Source organism: Pseudophryne corroboree, chromosome 12 (genome assembly GCF_028390025.1).
Source record: "Pseudophryne corroboree isolate aPseCor3 chromosome 12, aPseCor3.hap2, whole genome shotgun sequence".
NCBI classification, from domain to species: domain Eukaryota; kingdom Metazoa; phylum Chordata; class Amphibia; order Anura; family Myobatrachidae; genus Pseudophryne; species Pseudophryne corroboree.
In genome coordinates, this window is record NC_086455.1 from 95,859,833 (window position 1) to 95,877,945 (window position 18,113).

General features: G+C 48.5%; 26 non-coding genes and 2 pseudogenes across 26 annotated transcripts; 11 read left to right on the forward strand and 17 right to left on the reverse strand.

Moving 5' to 3' along the window:
• Window positions 1-2,276: 2,276 nt before the first annotated feature.
• LOC134981377 (U1 spliceosomal RNA) lies at window positions 2,277-2,439 on the reverse strand. The gene has a single exon (XR_010190576.1). It is a non-coding gene; the product is annotated as a U1 spliceosomal RNA (small nuclear RNA).
• A 152-nt stretch (window positions 2,440-2,591) lies between these two features.
• LOC134981338 (U1 spliceosomal RNA) lies at window positions 2,592-2,754 on the reverse strand. The gene has a single exon (XR_010190545.1). It is a non-coding gene; the product is annotated as a U1 spliceosomal RNA (small nuclear RNA).
• Window positions 2,755-3,430: 676 nt separating this feature from the next.
• On the reverse strand, window positions 3,431-3,593 carry LOC134981358 (U1 spliceosomal RNA). Its single transcript, XR_010190560.1, has one exon. It is a non-coding gene; the product is annotated as a U1 spliceosomal RNA (small nuclear RNA).
• A 152-nt stretch (window positions 3,594-3,745) lies between these two features.
• On the reverse strand, window positions 3,746-3,909 carry LOC134981843 (U1 spliceosomal RNA). The gene has a single exon (XR_010190751.1). It is a non-coding gene; the product is annotated as a U1 spliceosomal RNA (small nuclear RNA).
• A 671-nt stretch (window positions 3,910-4,580) lies between these two features.
• On the reverse strand, window positions 4,581-4,743 carry LOC134981402 (U1 spliceosomal RNA). The gene has a single exon (XR_010190592.1). It is a non-coding gene; the product is annotated as a U1 spliceosomal RNA (small nuclear RNA).
• Window positions 4,744-4,895: 152 nt separating this feature from the next.
• Window positions 4,896-5,059, reverse strand: LOC134981937 (U1 spliceosomal RNA). Its single transcript, XR_010190828.1, has one exon. It is a non-coding gene; the product is annotated as a U1 spliceosomal RNA (small nuclear RNA).
• Window positions 5,060-5,730: 671 nt separating this feature from the next.
• Window positions 5,731-5,893, reverse strand: LOC134981363 (U1 spliceosomal RNA). Its single transcript, XR_010190565.1, has one exon. It is a non-coding gene; the product is annotated as a U1 spliceosomal RNA (small nuclear RNA).
• A 152-nt stretch (window positions 5,894-6,045) lies between these two features.
• Window positions 6,046-6,209, reverse strand: LOC134981900 (U1 spliceosomal RNA). Its single transcript, XR_010190798.1, has one exon. It is a non-coding gene; the product is annotated as a U1 spliceosomal RNA (small nuclear RNA).
• Window positions 6,210-6,883: 674 nt separating this feature from the next.
• LOC134981407 (U1 spliceosomal RNA) lies at window positions 6,884-7,046 on the reverse strand. Its single transcript, XR_010190596.1, has one exon. It is a non-coding gene; the product is annotated as a U1 spliceosomal RNA (small nuclear RNA).
• A 152-nt stretch (window positions 7,047-7,198) lies between these two features.
• On the reverse strand, window positions 7,199-7,362 carry LOC134981837 (U1 spliceosomal RNA). Its single transcript, XR_010190746.1, has one exon. It is a non-coding gene; the product is annotated as a U1 spliceosomal RNA (small nuclear RNA).
• Window positions 7,363-8,033: 671 nt separating this feature from the next.
• On the reverse strand, window positions 8,034-8,196 carry LOC134981465 (U1 spliceosomal RNA). Its single transcript, XR_010190628.1, has one exon. It is a non-coding gene; the product is annotated as a U1 spliceosomal RNA (small nuclear RNA).
• Window positions 8,197-8,348: 152 nt separating this feature from the next.
• Window positions 8,349-8,512, reverse strand: LOC134981988 (U1 spliceosomal RNA). Its single transcript, XR_010190870.1, has one exon. It is a non-coding gene; the product is annotated as a U1 spliceosomal RNA (small nuclear RNA).
• A 698-nt stretch (window positions 8,513-9,210) lies between these two features.
• Window positions 9,211-9,346, reverse strand: LOC134981491 (U1 spliceosomal RNA; annotated as a pseudogene).
• Window positions 9,347-9,498: 152 nt separating this feature from the next.
• LOC134981914 (U1 spliceosomal RNA) lies at window positions 9,499-9,662 on the reverse strand. Its single transcript, XR_010190810.1, has one exon. It is a non-coding gene; the product is annotated as a U1 spliceosomal RNA (small nuclear RNA).
• Window positions 9,663-10,362: 700 nt separating this feature from the next.
• On the reverse strand, window positions 10,363-10,497 carry LOC134981408 (U1 spliceosomal RNA; annotated as a pseudogene).
• A 152-nt stretch (window positions 10,498-10,649) lies between these two features.
• LOC134981878 (U1 spliceosomal RNA) lies at window positions 10,650-10,813 on the reverse strand. Its single transcript, XR_010190780.1, has one exon. It is a non-coding gene; the product is annotated as a U1 spliceosomal RNA (small nuclear RNA).
• Window positions 10,814-11,484: 671 nt separating this feature from the next.
• Window positions 11,485-11,647, reverse strand: LOC134981392 (U1 spliceosomal RNA). Its single transcript, XR_010190585.1, has one exon. It is a non-coding gene; the product is annotated as a U1 spliceosomal RNA (small nuclear RNA).
• A 144-nt stretch (window positions 11,648-11,791) lies between these two features.
• On the forward strand, window positions 11,792-11,907 carry LOC134981552 (U5 spliceosomal RNA). The gene has a single exon (XR_010190683.1). It is a non-coding gene; the product is annotated as a U5 spliceosomal RNA (small nuclear RNA).
• Window positions 11,908-12,177: 270 nt separating this feature from the next.
• LOC134981566 (U5 spliceosomal RNA) lies at window positions 12,178-12,293 on the forward strand. Its single transcript, XR_010190694.1, has one exon. It is a non-coding gene; the product is annotated as a U5 spliceosomal RNA (small nuclear RNA).
• A 286-nt stretch (window positions 12,294-12,579) lies between these two features.
• LOC134981559 (U5 spliceosomal RNA) lies at window positions 12,580-12,695 on the forward strand. Its single transcript, XR_010190689.1, has one exon. It is a non-coding gene; the product is annotated as a U5 spliceosomal RNA (small nuclear RNA).
• Window positions 12,696-12,969: 274 nt separating this feature from the next.
• On the forward strand, window positions 12,970-13,085 carry LOC134981565 (U5 spliceosomal RNA). The gene has a single exon (XR_010190693.1). It is a non-coding gene; the product is annotated as a U5 spliceosomal RNA (small nuclear RNA).
• Window positions 13,086-13,371: 286 nt separating this feature from the next.
• LOC134981554 (U5 spliceosomal RNA) lies at window positions 13,372-13,487 on the forward strand. Its single transcript, XR_010190684.1, has one exon. It is a non-coding gene; the product is annotated as a U5 spliceosomal RNA (small nuclear RNA).
• Window positions 13,488-13,761: 274 nt separating this feature from the next.
• On the forward strand, window positions 13,762-13,877 carry LOC134981556 (U5 spliceosomal RNA). The gene has a single exon (XR_010190686.1). It is a non-coding gene; the product is annotated as a U5 spliceosomal RNA (small nuclear RNA).
• A 275-nt stretch (window positions 13,878-14,152) lies between these two features.
• On the forward strand, window positions 14,153-14,268 carry LOC134981573 (U5 spliceosomal RNA). The gene has a single exon (XR_010190701.1). It is a non-coding gene; the product is annotated as a U5 spliceosomal RNA (small nuclear RNA).
• Window positions 14,269-16,006: 1,738 nt separating this feature from the next.
• Window positions 16,007-16,170, forward strand: LOC134981877 (U1 spliceosomal RNA). Its single transcript, XR_010190779.1, has one exon. It is a non-coding gene; the product is annotated as a U1 spliceosomal RNA (small nuclear RNA).
• Window positions 16,171-16,322: 152 nt separating this feature from the next.
• Window positions 16,323-16,485, forward strand: LOC134981433 (U1 spliceosomal RNA). Its single transcript, XR_010190608.1, has one exon. It is a non-coding gene; the product is annotated as a U1 spliceosomal RNA (small nuclear RNA).
• A 674-nt stretch (window positions 16,486-17,159) lies between these two features.
• Window positions 17,160-17,323, forward strand: LOC134981889 (U1 spliceosomal RNA). The gene has a single exon (XR_010190789.1). It is a non-coding gene; the product is annotated as a U1 spliceosomal RNA (small nuclear RNA).
• Window positions 17,324-17,475: 152 nt separating this feature from the next.
• On the forward strand, window positions 17,476-17,638 carry LOC134981434 (U1 spliceosomal RNA). The gene has a single exon (XR_010190609.1). It is a non-coding gene; the product is annotated as a U1 spliceosomal RNA (small nuclear RNA).
• The last annotated feature ends 475 nt before the right edge of the window (window positions 17,639-18,113 follow it).

Sequence of the window (18,113 nt, forward strand, 5' to 3'; positions counted from 1 at the left end):
CATCTAGGAGTGGCACTGCAGTGTCACGCAGGATGGCCCTTCCAAAAAACACTCCCCAAACAGCACATGATGCAAAGAAAAAAAGAGGCGCAATGAGGTAGCTGTGTGACTAAGCTCAGCGACCCAAGTGGCCGACACAAACACCTGGCCCATCTAGGAGTGGCACTGCAGTGTCACGCAGGATGGCCCTTCCAAAAACACTCCCCAAACAGCACATGACGCAAAGAAAAAAAGAGGCGCAATGAGGTAGCTGTGTGACTAAGCTCAGCGACCCAAGTGGCCTACACAAACACCTGGCCCATCTAGGAGTGGCACTGCAGTGTCACGCAGGATGGCCCTTCCAAAAAACACTCCCCAAACAGCACATGACGCAAAGAAAAAAAGAGGCGCAATGAGGTAGCTGTGTGACTAAGCTCAGCGACCCAAGTGGCCGACACAAACACCTGTCCCATCTAGGAGTGGCACTGCAGTGTCACGCAGGATGGCCCTTCCAAAAACACTCCCCAAACAGCACATGACGCAAAGAAAAAAAGAGGCGCAATGAGGTAGCTGTGTGACTAAGCTCAGCGACCCAAGTGGCCGACACAAACACCTGGCCCATCTAGGAGTGGCACTGCAGTGTCACGCAGGATGGCCCTTCCAAAAAACACTCCCCAAACAGCACATGACGCAAAGAAAAAAAGAGGCGCAATGAGGTAGCTGTGTGACTAAGCTCAGCGACCCAAGTGGCCGACACAAACACCTGGCCCATCTAGGAGTGTCACTGCATTGTGATAGGCCCTATTACCTATCACAATGCGCTGCGGGCAGTACAAAATTGGTTTAATATAGGAGAAAAACCCCCAGACCTGTGCTCCTTAACTGTACCTGGTGGCTAGTGGAGCGGCTGCCCAGTAATCAGTGTCCACACCAGTGCGCACACGGTCCACCCCCTACGGCCACGCTCCCCTTCATCAGCGGCCTCGTGATCCGGAAGGGCGGTGTGTGTGTGACTGACCTTAGGAAGAAACCGGAGCCTCCGCTGCAGTGACCCAGCAACCAGGGCACGGGAGTATACAGCGCCGCTGGGAGTGATGAAGCTGCAGTAAAGATGTCTATTAGACCTAGCCTGCTGCAGCCCTTGTAGATTCTCATAAAACAAGTTCTTCTTTTCTTGTCAAAATTAATAGCTAAGAATAGGCTGCTTGAGGCAGGCCCCTGTTAAGTGGCCTGCTACTGAAGGCACCAACTACAAACTGAGCTCCCTGTTCATGGAAGCGGGGTTATAGAGGAGGATGCGCTGATCATCTTGGGAACAGTCAAAAGCTTTGAGCCGGTTGGTGCCTCAGATCAAGATTCTACTCTACACCCCAATGTGAATCCTTGTGGAGTCCAGTGTACCCCACAGAAGAAATTAATGTGTCACACCCATTGGCAGCAACCTTAGAATAGCTGCTGACGGGCACAATTGAGAAAGGAAGGGGGGGGGGACATTTAAATCCAGCACATAGATGCAATTCAAATATGTAATTTGTACCTTCCTATTTTAAAATATAATGGATGAACCTCACCCTGTGAGAACAATCTTCATGATCAAGAGATCTCATATGCAAAATAAGTATGAGTTGGGATAGGGCTGGGGAGGGTGGCTGCTCGGGCAGCCCCTCCCCCGTCAAGTTAAGGAGATTCAACTGAGGAAGCACAAGGGAACTCTCGTCTGGGGACAACAACTGCAGGGAGACCACATCTTTTCAGATGAACATGGGAGGGCGGAAGGCTGCCTAATACTGAAGCACCATCAAATATCAAACCATATGCAACAACTAGTACAAGTATTCCTGGGGGAAGGTCTGCAGCAGACGGATTTGCATACGGTGATGTCATCCAAGCAGTGGGCCAAAGTTGGCTGGAACCCTCATCTGCATATGAAAAGAGAAAAGGGGCATGCAGGGCATGGCGGCCTTTTGCGGTGCTTGGATGACCCCTAGTTAGCATTAAACAACCCCACCCTCCTTTGGTGTGGGGCTCATGTTGGCTATGCCCCAGCCCCTGAAGCATTCAAGCTGATTTCTTGCAGCAGCTGGGCACTGTAACAGCTCCAGAGCTGCTCTGTAAGGCAACTAAAAGGGTGTGGGCCCTGCAGCACTACCTGTAGTTCGCATTGTGCGTTGGAAGGCACAAAGTAAGCAGACAGGAGAAGTCAGGATAGTGCGCAAGGGCATAGAAGGGAGCGGCTCCAGAAAAGAGAAGTGGAAACAGACAGCAAACTAGGCTGGAGAGAGACCTGAGACAAAGAGATCTGAATTATACGAGAGCCGACCAGGGGAAACACAAATTATGCAATCAAGTTTCCCACATTTGGGGAAATCGCAGGAGCAGCACACCCAGAGTGCAATGGGTGAGCCTTGCCCTGGGAGAAGCACCTTCATGATCATAGTATCTCACCTGGCAGGTAAGTAGGAGTTGGGCTAGAGCTGGGGAGGGTCACTGCTCGGGCACCCCCCTGTCAAGTGAAGGAGATCCAACTGAGGCAGCACAAGGGAACTCTCGAAAAAAGAACAAGGCTAGAGGAATATCTGAGACAAAGAAATCTGACTTTTACCAGAGCTGACCAGAGGAAAACACAAACACAATTCCCCACTACCATAAAAATGCAGGCGAGTTTCCCACATTTGGGGAAATCACAGGGGTCAGCATACCCAGAATGCAATGAATGAACCTCACCCTGGGTGAACAATCTTCATGACCATGGTGTCTCCTATGCAAAATAAGTATGATCTGGGATAGGGCTGGGGAGGGCCGCTGCTCAGGCACATCTCTGTCAAGTAAAGGAGATTCAACTGAGGCAGCACAAGGGAACTCTCATCTGGGGACAACAACTGCAGGGAGAACACATATTTTCAGATGAACATGGGAGGGCAGAAGGCTGCCTAATACTGAAGCACCCCCAAACAACAAACCAAATGCAACAACTAGTGCAAGCATTCCTGGGGGAAGGCCTGCAGCAGATGGATTTGCATATGGTGATGTCATCCAAGCAGTGGGTCAAAGTTGGCTTCAACCCTCATCTGCATATGAAAAGAGAAAAGGGGCGTGCAGGGCATGGCGGCCTTTTGCGGTGCTTGGATGACCCCTAGTTCGCATTAAACACCCCCACCCTCCTTTGGTGTGGGGCTCATGTTGGCCATGCCCCATCCCCTGAAGCATTCAAGCTGATTTCTTGCAGCAGCTGGGCACTGTAACAGCTCCAGAGCTGCTCTGTAAGGCAAGTAAAATATTGTGTGGGCCCTGCAGCACTACCTGTAGTTTGCATTGTGCATTGGAAGGCACAAAGTAAGCAGACGGGAGGAGAAGTCAGGATAGTGCACAAGGGTATAGAAGGGAGGGGCTCAAGATAAAAGAAGTGGAAACAGACAGCAAACTAGGCTGGAGAAAGACCTGAGACAAAGAGATCTGAATTATACGAGAGCCGACCAGAGGAAACACAAATTATGCAGTCAAGTGTCCCACATTTGGGGAAATCGTAGGAGCAGCACACCCAGAGTGCAATGGGTGAGCCTTGCCCTGGGAGAAGCACCTTCCTGATCATAGTATCTCACCTGGCAGGTAAGTAGGAGTTGGGCTAGAGCTGGGGAGGGTCGCTGCTCGGGCACCCCCCTGTCAAGTGAAGGAGATCCAACTGAGGCAGCACAAAGAAACTCTCGAAAGAAGAACAAGGCTAGAGGAAGATCTGAGACAAAGAAATCTGACTTTTACCAGAGCTGACCAGAGGAAAGCACAAACACAGTCCCCCACTACCACAAATAATGCAGTCGAGTTTCCCACATTTGGGGAAATCACAGGGGTCAGCATACCCAGAATGCAATGAATGAACCTCACCCTGGGAGAACAATCTTCATGACCATGGTATCTCCTATGCAAAATAAGTATGATTTGGGATAGGGCTGGGGAGGGCCGCTGCTCAGGCACATCTCTGTCAAGTAAAGGAGATTCAACTGAGGCAGCACAAGGGAACTCTCATCTGGGGACAACAACTGCAGGGAGAACACATATTTTCAGATGAACATGGGAGGGCAGAAGGCTGCCTAATACTGAAGCACCCCCAAACAACAAACCAAATGCAACAACTAGTAAAAGCATTCCTGGGTGAAGGTCTGCAGAAGACGGATTTGCATACGGTGATGTCATCCAAGCAGTGGGCCAAAGTTGGCTGGAACCCTCATCTGCATATGAAAAGAGAAAAGGGTTATGCAGGGCATGGCGGCCTTTTGCGGCGCTTGGATGACCCCTAGTTCGCATTAAACACCTCCACCCTCCTTCGGTGTGGGGCTCATGTTGGCTATGCCCCAGCCCCTGAAGCATTCAAGCTGATTTCTTGCCGCAGCTGGGCACTGTAACAGCTCCAGAGCTGCTCTGTAAGGCAAGTAAAAGGGTGTGGGCCCTGCAGCACTACCTGTAGTTCGCATTGTGAGTTGGAAGGCACAAAGTAAGTAGACGGGAGAAGTCAGGATAGTGCGCAAGGGCATAGAAGGGAGCGGCTCAAGAAAAGAGAAGTGGAAACAGACAGCAAACTAGGCTGGAGATAGACCTGAGACAAAGAGATCTGAATTATACGAGAGCCGACCAGGGGAAACACAAACTATGCAGTCAAGTTTCCCACATTTGGGGAAATCACAGGGGCAGCACACCCAGAGTGCAATGGGTGAGCCTTGCCCTGGGAGAAGCACCTTCATGATCATAGTATCTCACCTGGCAGGTAAGTAGGAGTTGGGCTAGAGCTTGGGAGGGTCGCTGCTCGGGCACCCCCCTGTCAAGTGAAGGAGATCCAACTGAGGCAGCACAAAGGAACTCTCGAAAGAAGAACAAGGCTAGAGGAAGATCTGAGACAAAAAAATATTACTTTTACCAGAGCTGACCAGAGGAAAGCACAAACACAGTACACCACTACCACAAATAATGCAGTCGAGTTTCCCACATTTGGGGAAATCACAGGGGTCAGCATACCCAGAATGCAATGAATGAACCACACCCTGGGAGAACAATCTTCATGACAATGGTATCTCCTATGCAAAATAAGTATGATTTGGGATAGAGCTAGGGAGGGCCGCTGATCAGGCACATCTCTGTCAAGTAAAGGAGATTCAACTGAGGCAGCACAAGGGAACTCTCATCTGGGGACAACAACTGCAGGGAGAACACATATTTTCAGATGAACATGGGAGGGCAGAAGGCTGCCTAATACTGAAGCACCCCAAAACAACAAACCATATGCAACAACTAGTGCAAGCATTCCTGGGGGAAGGCCTGCAGCAGATAGATTTGCATATGGTGATGTCATCCAAGCAGTGGGTCAAAGTTGGCTTCAACCCTCATCTGCATATGAAAAGAGAAAAGGGGCGTGCAGGGCATGGTGGCCTTTTACGGCACTTGGCTGACCCCTAGTTTGCATTAAACACCTCCACCCTCCTTCGGTGTGGGGCTCATGTTGGCTATGCCCCAGCCCCTGAAGCATTCAAGCTGATTTCTTGCAGCAGCTGGGCACTGTAACAGCTCCAGAGCTGCTCTGTAAGGCATGTAAAAGGGTGTGGGCCCTGCAGCACTACCTGTAGTTCGCATTGTGCGTTGGAAGGCACAAAGTAAGCAGACAGGAGAAGTCAGGATAGTGCACAAGGGTATAGAAGGGAGCGGCTCAAGAAAAGAGAAGTGGAAACAGACAGCAAACTAGGCTGGAGAGAGACCTGAGACAAAGAGATCTGAATTATACGAGAGCCGACCAGGGGAAACACAAATTATGCAGTCAAGTTTCCCACATTTGGGGAAATCGCAGGAGCAGCACACCCAGAGTGCAATGGGTGAGCCTTGCCCTGGGAAAAGCACCTTCATGATCATAGTATCTCACCTGGCAGGTAAGTAGGAGTTGGGCGAGAGCTGGGGAGGGTCACTGCTCGGGTACCCCCCTGTAAAGTGAAGGAGATCCAACTGAGGCAGCACAAGGGAACTCTCGAAAGAAGAACAAGGCTAGAGGAAAATCTGAGACAAAGAAATCTGACTTTTACCATAGCTGACCAGAGGAAAGCACAAACACAGTCCCCCACTACCACAAATAATGCAGTCGAGTTTCCCACATTTGGGGAAATCACAGGGGTCAGCATACCCAGAATGCAATGAATGAACCTCACCCTGGGAGAATAATCTTCATGACCATGGTATTTCCTATGCAAAATAAGTATGATTTGGGATAGAGCTGGGGAGGGCCGCTGCTCAGGCACATCTCTGTCAAGTAAAGGAGATTCAACTGAGGCAGCACAAGGGAACTCTCATCTGGGGACAACAACTGCAGGGAGAACACATATTTTCAGATGAACATGGGAGGGCAGAAGGCTGCCTAATACTGAAGCACCCCAAAACAACAAACCATATGCAACAACTAGTGCAAGCATTCCTGGGGGAAGGCCTGCAGCAGATAGATTTGCATATGGTGATGTCATCCAAGCAGTGGGTCAAAGTTGGCTTCAACCCTCATCTGCATATGAAAAGAGAAAAGGGGCGTGCAGGGCATGGTGGCCTTTTACGGCACTTGGCTGACCCCTAGTTTGCATTAAACACCTCCACCCTCCTTCGGTGTGGGGCTCATGTTGGCTATGCCCCAGCCCCTGAAGCATTCAAGCTGATTTCTTGCAGCAGCTGGGCACTGTAACAGCTCCAGAGCTGCTCTGTAAGGCATGTAAAAGGGTGTGGGCCCTGCAGCACTACCTGTAGTTCGCATTGTGCGTTGGAAGGCACAAAGTAAGCAGAAAGGAGGAGAAGTCAGGATAGTGCGCAAGGGCATAGAAGGGAGCGGCTCAAGAAAAGAGAAGTGGAAACAGACAGCAAACTAGGCTGGAGAGAGACCTGAGACAAAGAGATCTGAATTATACGAGAGCCGACCAGGGGAAACACAAATTATGCAGTCAAGTTTCCCACATTTGGGGAAATCGCAGGAGCAGCACACCCAGAGTGCCATGGGTGAGCCTTGCCCTGGGAGAAGCACCTTCATGATCATAGTATCTCACCTGGCAGGTAAGTAGGAGTTGGGCGAGAGCTGGGGAGGGTCGCTGCTCGGGTACCCCCCTGTAAAGTGAAGGAGATCCAACTGAGGCAGCACAAGGGAACTCTCGAAAGAAGAACAAGGCTAGAGTAAAATCTGAGACAAAGAAATCTGACTTTTACCAGAGCTGACCAGAGGAAAGCACAAACACAGTCCCCCACTACCACAAATAATGCAGTCGAGTTTCCCACATTTGGGGAAATCACAGGGGTCAGCATACCCAAAATGCAATGAATGAACCTCACCCTGGGAGAACAATCTTCATGACCATGGTATCTCCTATGCAAAATAAGTATGATTTGGGATAGGGCTAGGGAGGGCCGCTGCTCATGCACATCTCTGTCAAGTAAAGGAGATTCAACTGAGGCAGCACAAGGGAACTCTCATCTGGGGACAACAACTGCAGGGAGAACACATATTTTCAGATGAACATGGGAGGGCAGAAGGCTGCCTAATACTGAAGCACCCCCAAACAACAAACCAAATGCAACAACTAGTACAAGCATTCCTGGGGGAAGTTCTGCAGAAGACGGATTTGCATACGGTGATGTCATCCAAGCAGTGGGCCAAAGTTGGCTGGAACCCTCATCTGCATATGAAAAGAGAAAAGGGGTATGCAGGGCATGGCGGCCTTTTGCGGTGCTTGGATGACCCTTAGTTCGCATTAAACACCCCCACCCTCCTTCGGTGTGGGGCTCATATTGGCCATGCCCCATCCCCTGAAGCATTCAAGCTGATTTCTTGCCGCAGCTGGGCACTGTAACAGCTCCAGAGCTGCTCTGTAAGGCAAGTAAAAGGGTGTGGGCCCTGCAGCACTACCTGTAGTTCGCATTGTGAGTTGGAAGGCACAAAGTAAGTAGACGGGAGAAGTCAGGATAGTGCGCAAGGGCATAGAAGGGAGCAGCTCAAGAAAAGAGAAGTGGAAACAGACAGCAAACTAGGCTGGAGAGAGACCTGAGACAAAGAGATCTGAATTATACGAGAGCCGACCAGGGGAAACAAAAATTATGCAGTCAAGTTTCCCACATTTCGTGAAATCGCAGGGGCAGCACACCCAAAGTGCAATGGGTGGGCCTTGCCCTGGGAGAAGCACCTTCATGATCATAGTATCTCACCTGGCAGGTAAGTAGGAGTTGGGCTAGAGCTGGGGAGGGTCGCTGCTCGGGCACCCCCCTGTCAAGTGAAAGAGATCTAACTGAGGCAGCACAAGGGAACTCTCGAAAGAAGAACAAGGCTAGAGGAAGATCTGAAACAAAGAAATCTGACTTTTACCAGAGCTGACCAGATAAAAACACAAACACAGTCCCCCACTACCACAAATAAAGCAGTCGAGTTTCCCACATTTGGGGAAATCACAGGGGTCAGCATACCCAGAATGCAATGAATGAACCTCACCCTGGGAGAACAATCTTCATGACCATGGTATCGCCTATGCAAAATAAGTATGATTTGGGATAGGGCTGGGGAGGGCCGCTGCTCAGGCACATCTCTGTCAAGTAAAGGAGATTCAACTGAGGCAGCACAAGGGAACTCTCATCTGGGGACAACAACTGCAGGGAGAACACATATTTTCAGATGAACATGGGAGGGCAGAAGGCTGCCTAATACTGAAGCACCCCCAAACAACAAACCAAATGCAACAACTAGTGCAAGCATTCCTGGGGGAAGGCCTGCAGCAGATGGATTTGCATATGGTGATGTCATCCAAGCAGTGGGTCAAAGTTGGCTTCAACCCTCGTCTGCATATGAAAAGAGAAAAGGGGCGTGCAGGGCATGGCGGCCTTTTGCAGCGCTTGGATGACCCCTAGTTCGCATTACACACCTCCACCCTCCTTCGGTGTGGGGCTCATGTTGGCTATGCCCCAGCCCCTGAAGCATTCAAGCTGATTTCTTGCAGCAGCTGGGTACTGTAACTGCTCCAGAGCTACTCTGTAAGGCAAGTAAAAGGGTGTGGGCCCTGCAGCACTACCTGTAGTTCGCATTGTGCGTTGGAAGGCACGAAGTAAGCAGACGGGAGAAGTCAGGATAGTGCGCAAGGGCATAGAAGGGAGCGGCTCAAGAAAAGAGAAGTGGAAACAGACAGCAAACTAGGCTGGAGAGAGACCTGAGACAAAGAGATCTGAATTATACGAGAGCCGACGAGGGGAAACACAAATTATGCAGTCAAGTTTCCCACATTTGGGGAAATCGCAGGAGCAGCACACCTAGAGTGCAATGGTTGAGCCTTGCCCTGGGAGAAGCACCTTCATGATCATAGTATCTCACCTGGCAGGTAAGTAGGAGTTGGGCTAGAGCTGGAGAGGGTCGCTGCTCGGGTTCCCCCCTGTGAAGTGAAGGAGATCCAACTGAGGCAGCACCAGGGAACTCTCGAAAGAAGAACAAGGCTAGAGGAAGATCTGAGACAAAGAAATCTGACTTTTACCAGAGCTGACCAGAGGAAAGCACAAACACAGCCTCCCACTACCACAAATAATGCAGTCAAGTTTCCCACATTTGGGGAAATCACAGGGGTCAGCATACCCAGAATGCAATGAATGAACCTCACCCTAGGAGAACAATCTTCATGACCATGGTATCTCCTATGCAAAATAAGTATGACTTGGGATAGGGCTGGGGAGGGCCGCTGCTCAGGCACATCTCTGTCAAGTAAAGGAGATTCAACTGAGGCAGCACAAGGGAACTCTCATCTGGGGACAACAACTGCAGGGAGAACACATATTTTCAGATGAACATGGGAGAGCAGAAGGCTGCCTAATACTGAAGCACCCCCAATCAACAAACCAAATGCAACAACTAGTACAAGCATTCCAGGGAAAAGGTCTGCAGAAGACGGATTTGCATACGGTGATGTCATCCAAGCAGTGGGCCAAAGTTGGCTGGAACCCTCATCTGCATATGAAAATAGAAAAGGGGTATGCAGGGCATGGCGGCCTTTTGCGGCGCTTGGAAGACCCTTAGTTCGCATTAAACACCTCCACCCTCCATCGGTGTGGGGCTCATGTTGGCTATGCCCCAGCCCCTGAAGCATTCAAGCTGATTTCTTGCAGCAGCTGGGCACTGTAACAGCTCCAGAGCTGCTCTGTAAGGCAAGTAAAAGGGTGTTGGCCCTGCAGCACTACCTGTAGTTTGCATTGTGCGTTGGAAGGCACAAAGTAAGCAGACAGGAGAAGTCAGGAGAGTGCACAAGGGCATAGAAGGCAGGGGCTCAAGAAAAGAGAAGTGGAAACAGACAGCAAACTAGGCTGGAGAGAGACCTTAAACAAAGAGATCTGAATTATACGAGTAGCCGACAAGAGGAAACACAAATTATGCAGTCAAGTGTCCCACATTTGGGGAAATCGTAGGAGCAGCACACCCAGAGTGCAATGGGTGAGCCTTGCCCTGGGAGAAGCACCTTCCTGATCATAGTATCTCACCTGGCAGGTAAGTAGGAGTTGGGCTTGAGCTGGGGAGGGTCGCTGCTCGGGCACCCCCCTGTCAAGTGAAGGAGATCCAACTGAGGCAGCACAAGGAAACTCTCAAAAAAAGAACAAGGCTAGAGGAAGATCTGAGACAAAGAAATCTGACTTTTACCAGAGCTGAGCAGAGGAAAGCACAAACACAGTCCCCCACTACCACAAATAATGCAGTCGAGTTTCCCACATTTGGGAAAATCACAGGGGTCAGCATACCCAGAATGCAATGAATTCACCTAACCCTGGGAGAACAATCTTCATGACCATGGTATCTCCTATGCAAAATAAGTATGATTTGGGATAGGGCTGGGGAGGGCCGATGCTCAGGCACATCTCTGTCAAGTAAAGGAGATTCAACTGAGGCAGCACAAGGGAACTCTCATCTGGGGACAACAACTGCAGGGAGAACACATATTTTCAGATGAACATGGGAGGGCAGAAGGCTGCCTAATACTGAAGCACCCCCAAACAACAAACCAAATGCAACAACTAGTGCAAGCATTCCTGGGGGAAGGCCTGCAGCAGATGGATTTGCATATGGTGATGTCATCCAAGCAGTGGGTCAAAGTTGGCTTCAACCCTCATCTGCATATGAAAAGAGACAAGGGGCGTGCAGGGCATGGCGGCCTTTTGCGGCGCTTGGATGACCCCTAGTTCGCATTACACACCTCCACCCTCCTTCGGTGTGGGGCTCATGTTGGCTATGCCCCAGCCCCTGAAGCATTCAAGCTGATTTCTTGCAGCAGCTGGGCACTGTAACTGCTCCAGAGACGCTCTGTAAGGCAAGTAAAAGGGTGTGGGCCCTGCAGCACTACCTGTAGTTTGCATTGTGCGTTGGAAGGCACGAAGTAAGCAGACGGGAGAAGTCAGGATAGTGCGCAAGGGCATAGAAGGGAGCGGCTCAAGAAAAGAGAAGTGGAAACAGACAGCAAACTAGGCTGGAGAGAGACCTGAGACAAAGAGATCTGAATTATACGAGAGCCGACCAGGGGAAACACAAATTATGCAGTCAAGTTTCCCACATTTGGGGAAATCGCAGGAGCAGCACACCCAGAGTGCAATGGGTGAGCCTTGCCCTGGGAGAAGCACCTTCATGATCATAGTATCTCACCTGGCAGGTAAGGAGGTGTTGGGCTAGAGCTGGGGAGGGTCGATGCTCGAGCACCCCCCTGTCAAGTAAAGGAGATTCAACTGAGGCAGCACAAGGGAACTCTCATCTGGGGACAACAACTGCAGGGAGAACACATATTTTCAGATAAAAATCTTGGTCATACTCTGGTTTCTCTTCAGAACGAACAAATCTTTTGCCTTTTACTAAAGATTTCCGTGGAGAGGAGCAAAACCGAGTTTTATCTCAATTTTTGCATGCCCCTTCTTTTTGGGGTTTCTTTTATCGGTTTAAAGATAGAATGAGTGTGCTTTAATGTAAGCTCATTTGCATAGAAATGACAGTAAATGTTTGTTTCTTTTCAAACAGAACTTTCTTGACCATGCTACTTGCTTGAAAGATCTGGGAGCACATGGAATACAGTACAAACCATGCTTATAGCAAGGAGAAGACAGGTGAGAAATCTGATTTCTTTCAAATTGGGCGCTCACTTTGATCTGAATGAGGACTGCTGGCACGGCACTCAGGCGACAGGTGGAATCTTGGTCATGCTCTGGTTTATCTTCAGAACGAATAAATCTTTCGCCTTTTATTAAAGATTTCCGTGGAGAGGAGCAAAACTGAGTTTTATCTCAATTTTTGCATGCCCCATCTTATTGGGGTTTCTTTTATCAGTTTAAAGACAGAACGAGTGTGCTTTCTTGTTAGCTTTAATGTAAGTTTATTTGCATAACAATGACAATAAATGTCTGTTTCTTTTTAAGCAGAACTTTCTTGACCATACTAATTGCTTGAAAGATCTGGGAGCACATGGAAAAGAGTACAAACCATGCTTATAGCAAGGGGAAGCCTGGTGAGAAATCTGCTTTCTTTCTTTCAAATTGGGTGCTCACTTTGAGCTGAATGAGGACTGCTGGCATGGCACTCAGGCGACAGGTGGAATCTTGGTCATGCTCTGGTTTCTCTTCAGAACGAACAAATATTTCGCCTTTTACTAAAGATTTCCGTGGAGAGGAGCAAAACTGAGTTTTATCTCAATTTTTGTATGCCCCGTCTTATTGGGGTTTCTTTTATCAGTTTAAAGATAGAACGAGTGTGCTTTAATGTAAGCTCATTTGCATAGAAATGACAGTAAATGTTTGTTTCTTTTAAAACAGAACTTTCTTGACCACACTAATTGCTTGAAAGATCTGGGAGCACATGGAAAAGAGTACAAACCATGCTTATAGCAAGGGGAAGCCTGGTGAGAAATCTGCTTTTTTTCTTTCAAATTGGGTGCTCACTTTGAGCTGAATGAGGACTGCTGGCATGGCACTCAGGCGACAGGTGGAATCTTGGTCATGCTCTGGTTTCTCTTCAGAATGAACAAATCTTTTGCCTTTTATTAAAGATTTCCGTGGAGAGGAGCAAAACTGAGTTTTATCTCAATGTTTGCATGCCCCATATTATTGGGGTTTCTTTTATCAGTTTAAAGACAGAACGAGTGTGCTTTCTTGTTAGCTTTAATGTAAGTTTATTTGCATAACAATGACAATAAATGTCTGTTTCTTTTCAAGCAGAACTTTCTTGACCATACTAATTGCTTGAAAGATCTGGGAGCACATGGAAAAGAGTACAAACCATGCTTATAGCAAAGGGAAGTCTGGTGAGAAATCTGCTTTCTTTCTTTCAAATTGGGTGCTCACTTTGAGCTGAACGAGGACTGCTGGCATGGCACTCAGGCGACAGGTGGAATCTTGGTCATGCTCTGGTTTCTCTTCAGAACGAACAAATCTTTCGCCTTTTACTAAAGATTTCCGTGGAGAGGAGCAAAACTGAGTTTTATCTCAATTTTTGTATGCCCCGTCTTATTGGGGTTTCTTTTATCAGTTTAAAGATAGAACGAGTGTGCTTTAATGTAAGCTCATTTGCATAGAAATGACAGTAAATGTTTGTTTCTTTTCAAACAGAACTTTCTTGACCATACTAATTGCTTGAAAGATATGGGAGCACATGGAAAAGAGTACAAACCATGTTTATAGCAAGGGGAAGCCTGGTGAGAAATCTGCTTTCTTTCTTTCAAATTGGGTGCTCACTTTGAGCTGAATGAGGACTGCTGGCATGGCACTCAGGCGACAGGTAGAATCTTGGTCATGCTGTGGTTTCTCTTCAGAACGAACAAATCTTTCGCCTTTTACTAAAGATTTCCGTGGAGAGGAGCAAAACTGAGTTTTATCTCAATTTTTGCATGCCCCATCTTATTGGGGTTTTATTTTATCGGTTTAAAGATAGAACGAGTGTGCTTTAATGTAAGCTCATTTGCATAGAAATGACAGTAAATGTTTGTTTCTTTTCAAACAGAACTTTCTTGACCACACTAATTGTTTGAAAGATCCGGGAGCACATGGAAAAGAGTACAAACCATGTTTATAGCAAGGGGAAGCCTGGTGAGAAATCTGCTTTCTTTCATTCAAATTGGGTGCTCACTTTGAGCTGAATGAGAACTGCTGGCATGGCACTCAGGCGACAGGTGGAATCTTGGTCATGCTCTGGTTTCTCTTCAGAACTAACAAATATTTCGCCTTTTATTAAAGATTTCCGTGGAGAGTAGCAAAACTGAGTTTTATCTCAATTTTTGCATGCCCCATATTATTGGGGTTTCTTTTATCAGTTTAAAGACAGAACGAGTGTGCTTTCTTGTTAGCTTTAATGTAAGTTTATTTGCATAACAATGACAGTAAATGTTTGTTTCTTTTCAAACAGAACTTTCTTGACCATGCTACTTGCTTGAAAGATCTGGGAGCACATGGAAAACAGTACAAACCATGCAGTATCACAAGAGCCTTTATTTGATCTTTCATGAAGATAGAGCAGAATTGAGGACACGTGAACAATTTCTGCCAAAGGTGGTTCATCTTTCCACATGGTGCCTTTGGCCACTGACACCTTCGTTGAGTCAAAGTCTCTGGCTGTGGTCAGAACTTTGAAAATTTATGTCACCAGAACGGTTCAGATTAGGAAAACAGAGGCTCTGTTTGTCCTGTATGCTCCCAACAGGATTGGGTGTCCAGCTTCCATGCAGACCATTATGCGCTGGATCTGTGGTAAGATTCAGCATGCTCATTCCACGGCAGGATTGCCGTTACTGAATTAGGTGAAGACCCATTCTACTAGAAAGGTGGGTTCATCCTGGGCAGCTGGTCGGGGAGTCTCGGCATTGCAACTTTGCCGAGCAGCTATTTAGTAAACACTTTTGCTAAGTTTTACAAGTTTGATACCTTGGCTGATGATAACCTCAAGTTGGGTCATTCGGTGCTGCAGAGTCGTACGCACTCTCCCACCCGTTCAAGAGCTTTGGTATAACCCCATGGTTCTTAATGTGACCCCAGCATCCTCTAGGTCGTATGAGAAAATAGGATTTTAATACCTACTGGTAAATCCTTTTCTCTTAGTCCGTAGAGGATGCTGGGCACCCGTCCCAGTCCATACTGTGTCTGCAGTTATTACTTGTGGTTATACACATGTTGTGTTACGGTTCTGGTCAGCTTTTTGCTGCAATTGTTCATGCCGTTGGCTTGTGTTCTGTTGAATGCCACGTTCTGCGGCATGCTTAAGGTGTGAGCTGGTAAGATGCTCACCTTAGTTTAACAATAAATCCTTTCCTCGAAATGTCCGTCTCCCTGGGCACAGTTCCTATAACTGGAGTCTGGAGGAGGGGCATAGAGGGAGGAGCCAGTTCACACCCTTTGAAAGTCTTAAAGTGCCCATGTCTCTTGCGGATCCCATCTATACCCCATGGTTCTTAATGTGACCCCAGCATCCTCTACGGACTAAGAGAAAAGGATGCCCTTGTGTACTATCCTGACTTCTCCTCCCGTCTGCTTACTTTGTGCCTTCCAACGCACAATGCGACCTACAGGTGGTGCTGCAGGGCCCACACCCTTTTACTTGCAAGAAATCAGCTTGAATGCTTCAGGGGCTGGGGCATAGCCAACATGAGCCCCACACCGAAGGAGGGTGGAGGTGTTTAATGCGAACTAGGGGTCATCCAAGCGCCGCAAAAGGCCGCCATGCCCTGCACGCCCCTTTTCTCTTTTCATATGCAGACGAGGGTTGAAGCCAACTTTGACCCACTGCTTGGATGACATCACCATATGCAAATCCATCTGCTGCAGGATTCCCCCAGGAATGCTTGTACTAGTTGTTGCATTTGGTTTGTTGTTTGGGGGTGCTTCAGTATTAGGCAGCCTTCTGCCCTCCCATGTTTATCTGAAAATATGTGTTCTCCCTGCAGTTGTTGTCCCCAGATGAGAGTTCCCTTGTGCTGCCTCAGTTGAATCTCCTTTACTTGACAGAGATGTGCCTGAGCAGCGGCCCTCCCCAGCCCTATCCCAAATCATACTTATTTTGCATAGGCGATACCATGGTCATGAAGATTGTTCTCCCAGGGTGAGGTTCATTCATTGCATTCTGGGTATGCTGACCCCTGTGATTTCCCCAAATGTGGGAAACTCGACTGCATTATTTGTGGTAGTGGGGGACTGTGTTTGTGCTTTCCTCTGGACAGCTCTGGTAAAAGTCAGATTTATTTGTCTCAGATCTTCCTCTAGCCTTGTTCTTCTTTCGAGAGTTCCATTGTGCTGCCTCAGTTGGATCTCTTTCACTTGACAGGGGGGTGCCCGAGCAGCGACCCTCCCCAGCTCTAGCCCAACTCCTACTTACCTGCCAGGTGAGATACTATGATCATGAAGGTGCTTCTCCCAGGGCAAGGCTCACCCATTGCACTCTGGGTGTGGTGCCCCTGCGATTTCCCCAAATGTGGGAAGCTTGACTGCATAATTTGTGTTTCCCCTGGTCGGCTCTCGTATAATTCAGATCTCTTTGTCTCAGGTCTCTCTCCAGCCTAGTTTGCTGTCTGTTTCCACTTCTTTTTTCATGAGCCCCTCCCTTTTATACCCTTGTGCACTATCCTGACTTCTCCTCCTGTCTGCTTACTTTGTGCCTTCCAATGCACAATGCAAACTACAGGTAGTACTGCAGGGCCCACACCCTTTTACTTGCCGTACAGAGCAGCTCTGGAGCTGTTACAGTGCCCAGCTGCTGCAAGAAATCAGCTTGAATGCTTCAGGGGCTGGGGCATAGCCAACATGAGCCCCACACCGAAGGAGGGTGGAGGTGTTTAATGTGAACTAGGGGTCATCCAAGCACCGCAAAAGGCCGCCATGCCCTGCACGCCCCTTTTCTCTTTTCATATGCAGACGAGGGTTGAAGCCAACTTTGACCCACTGCTTGGATGACATCACCGTATGCAAATCCATCTGCTGCAGGCCTTCCCCCAGGAATGCTTGCACTAGTTGTTGCATTTGGTTTGTTGTTTGGGGGTGCTTCAGTATTAGGCAGCCTTCTGCCCTCCCATGTTCATCTGAAAATATGTGTTCTCCCTGCAGTTGTTGTCCCCAGATGAGAGTTCCCTTGTGCTGCCTCAGTTGAATCTCCTTTACTTGACAGAGATGTGCCTGAGCAGCGGCCCTCCCCAGCCCTATCCCAAATCATACTTATTTTGCATAGGCGATACCATGGTCATGAAGATTTTTCTCCCAGGGTGAGGTTCATTCATTGCATTCTGGGTATGCTGACCCCTGTGATTTCCCCAAATGTGGGAAACTCAACTGCATTATTTGTGGTAGTGGGGGACTGTGTTTGTGCTTTCCTCTGGACAGCTCTGGTAAAAGTCAGATTTATTTGTCTCAGATCTTCCTCTAGCCTTGTTCTTCTTTCGAGAGTTCCATTGTGCTGCCTCAGTTGGATCTCTTTCACTTGACAGGGGGGTGCCCGAGCAGCGACCCTCCCCAGCTCTAGCCCAACTCCTACTTACCTGCCAGGTGAGATACTATGATCATGAAGGTGCTTCTCCCAGGGCAAGGCTCACCCATTGCACTCTGGGTGTGGTGCCCCTGCGATTTCCCCAAATGTGGGAAGCTTGACTGCATAATTTGTGTTTCCCCTGGTCGGCTCTCGTATAATTCAGATCTCTTTGTCTCAGGTCTCTCTCCAGCCTAGTTTGCTGTCTGTTTCCACTTCTTTTTTCATGAGCCCCTCCCTTTTATACCCTTGTGCACTATCCTGACTTCTCCTCCTGTCTGCTTACTTTGTGCCTTCCAATGCACAATGCAAACTACAGGTAGTACTGCAGGGCCCACACCCTTTTACTTGCCGTACAGAGCAGCTCTGGAGCTGTTACAGTGCCCAGCTGCTGCAAGAAATCAGCTTGAATGCTTCAGGGGCTGGGGCATAGCCAACATGAGCCCCACACCGAAGGAGGGTGGAGGTGTTTAATGTGAACTAGGGGTCATCCAAGCACCGCAAAAGGCCGCCATGCCCTGCACGCCCCTTTTCTCTTTTCATATGCAGACGAGGGTTGAAGCCAACTTTGACCCACTGCTTGGATGACATCACCGTATGCAAATCCATCTGCTGCAGGCCTTCCCCCAGGAAAGCTTGCACT